At 38.8% G+C, this 2912-nt stretch overlaps 1 long non-coding RNA gene across 1 annotated transcript; it reads left to right on the forward strand.

Annotated features, from left to right (window-relative positions):
• The first annotated feature begins 1817 nt into the window (after positions 1-1817).
• LOC109179645 lies at positions 1818-2618 on the forward strand. Its single transcript, XR_002053959.1, has 2 exons — positions 1818-1896; positions 2455-2618. It is a non-coding gene; the product is annotated as an uncharacterized LOC109179645 (long non-coding RNA).
• The last annotated feature ends 294 nt before the right edge of the window (positions 2619-2912 follow it).

Below are 2912 nucleotides of genomic sequence, written 5' to 3' on the forward strand. Positions count from 1 at the left end.
AGGGGTAATTTCGTCTTTTTAGACCTTCATCCTTCCTCCTTCCTTCTTCCTTCTTTTTCCCTCTTACTGAGTGAGTACTGACTACTGACCAAACGAAAAAAATAAAATCCATCATAGAATTGGAGATCTCAGCGAACTCACTCTTCAATTTCGTTTATTTTGGTAGGGGTTTAACTTCCGATTAGATTTCTTCCCCAAACAACCTCTTCTTGTTCGTTTCTTCCCCAAACTCAATCCAATTTTCTTCCTCAAATTCACATCGATCTAAGACTTCACAACTATTGAAAAGAAAATCAACAAGATAGGGTTTTGATTATGGCCAAGTTTTCTGGGTGGAGGAGGCGGGCGAGCGGACGATAGTGGTGGCGGCAACGGCGGTCGCAGAGATTGGTCATGCGGAGGATGGGATGAGAAGGGTGGAGAGAGAGGAGGTGGCGGTGGCGGCGGCGGCGGAGGCTCAGATCTGTTCGGATCTGGGATTTGAAACGCATCTGCTCAGATCTGGGATTTTTCGCATGTTGAAGCTGACCGTGAACTCCATGGGAGAGGATCTGTTCTGGGCAATCAGCGGCCGCGGCCGCGGGAGCTTTGGGGTGATTTTAGCCTACAAAATTGAACTAGAATGCCACCGTCGGAAAGAGAGGTTGTCATTGCCGGATCTGGAGTGCCCCACGTCTACTACACGCTGGAAAGGACCAAAGGTCATCCGAGCTCATCGAGGAAGACCGTCGTTGCCGCCGTCGATGAGAAGAAGAGATCAAAAGATAAGGGAAGCGGAGCTCGTCGTTGCTAGAGGGACTTCTCTCGTCGCCACTACTGCACCCTGTCACTGCTTCGCCGGAAAACCAGAGGACGCCGCCGGTGGGGTGTTGCAACTCTTGGTGAGTTGTGCTACTGTCGATTTGCCATTGAGAAGAGAGAGAGAGACGAGAGAGAGAGAGAGAGAGAGAGACGAGAGAGAGAGAGAGAGAGAGAGAGAGAGAGAGAGAGATAGAGAGAGAGGGGAAGAGAGGAGGAGATGGGGGTTGTTGGTGGATTAAACTTGTTTGTTGTTGGCAAGGAAGAAGAAGGTTGAGGATGGGTGGTATTGTGGCTGCCATTGTTGTTGTTGTTGTTGTTTTCGTGAATAGAGAGAAACAAAGAGAAAATGGGTTTGTTGTTGAAAAGAGGCAATTATCCCTGCTCAAAGGGGCATCTAATGGAAATATTGACAAAGGATCAAAATTGTCCTCGTTACAATAAGAGTGTCCATAAATTGTCTAATTTTGTTAAAGAGGACTAAAATTGTCCTTGCCACTATAAGTTTAGGACCAAAAATGTCTTTTACTCTATCGAAATGATGCATTATCATTATTATATCTAAAACTTTGGTAAATTTATTATGCAAATTGTTTGTGCCAGTTAGGACATTTATTAAATTAAATTTACTAGGATAAATAAATGGTTTGTTATTAAATGATAGTCTGCACATTATGCAATTAAATGGTTTGTTTGAAGGATAAATTTACTATCTAGTTTCGTGGTTAGATTGCCTGTTTGTCTCTTTTCCCATTGGCGACTCTACTGAGTTTTTGTATGGAGATGAGAGGGATCGGATGTCGAGAAGGCTGAGAAAATTTTACTGGGATCGAGAGATGTGCTTATATTTGGAGGCAAACACAGCTCCTCTTGCCTTGTCTCAAGTCACAAACCTCCCTCCTAGGCGTCTAAACCTCACCTTCACACAAGACTAATGAAACTACATTCACGTAAGCATTCATACTTTGGTTTCAACTTGCGTTTCTAGTATTTTTCCCACAAAGGAAGCAAGCAAAGGATAAGATTTTAGATTCTAGTGAAAAGCCTTAAGTCTTCCGTTGTAAACAAGACTTAATAACTTTTAGCTCCTGAGAGTACGTTTGGTTCAGGTCGTCTTAGATTACTAATTTGAGTCTGGTAATATTATATTACCTTGTTTGGTTCAAGTTATGAGATTACTTAGTAATGTTATATTACCTGAAAGCTGATGTGACGCTAATGTTTCAAAGCTAATTTGATTACCCCATTTTCTGAAGTAACCTTAGATTACCTTGAATTATTTCAAACCTTTACCATGGTTAACTAATCCTTATATAATAATAATAATAATAATAATAATAATTAATATGTTTATATATATATATATATATATATATATATATATATATATATATATATATATATATATATTATTTAGAACATTATTTTAAATTGATTCAGGATTAATCACTGTGTCCGACAGTAGAAACCCTGGGTATACTAACAAAAAAAAAAACCCTTAACCAAACAAGGTGATATTATATTACACCATCTAAGCCAAACACACAAGGTAATCTTACATTACCAAAATCTCACAATATCTTCTAGGAGGTAATCTTATTATCTGGGGTAATCCAAGATTCCGTGAACCAAACGGCCCCTGAAAGTCTCCCTAAGAAGTAGGCTATATGGTTAGCACATATGTTGGGGCAAAATTCTGTATAAAGTAACTGTCTACTACAAATTTTTTCATTTTTGTCTCCCTTTGAAAACTGATCATCAAATCCCTAGTGGATAGAATTTTTCATCTCTTTCATTTTCATTTGATATTTTATGTATCATCGTTATCCATATTCTTTGAACACTTCTTATGTGTCATCATTATCCATACCTTGTTCTCAGTCTCCAGTTTTGCAGCCTGTTAATGGAGTCCTAAAGGAAGAGTCTCTATACAATACTATAATAGATCATTGTATTAATTGTGCGAGATTATAAATATTAAATTGTATGTGGTTGTGATATGATATTTGACGGTAAATATGTTAGCGGATAATATTATTGTATGAGTGAGTCAAGGTAAATTGTATTGCTATAGTTTTAGTACAGAAATCAGAGTGTGTCCCTACTCAGCAAGG

The sequence above is a fragment of the Ipomoea nil genome, unplaced genomic scaffold, assembly GCF_001879475.1.
Source record: "Ipomoea nil cultivar Tokyo-kokei standard unplaced genomic scaffold, Asagao_1.1 scaffold0937, whole genome shotgun sequence".
Taxonomy (NCBI): Eukaryota; Viridiplantae; Streptophyta; class Magnoliopsida; order Solanales; family Convolvulaceae; genus Ipomoea; species Ipomoea nil.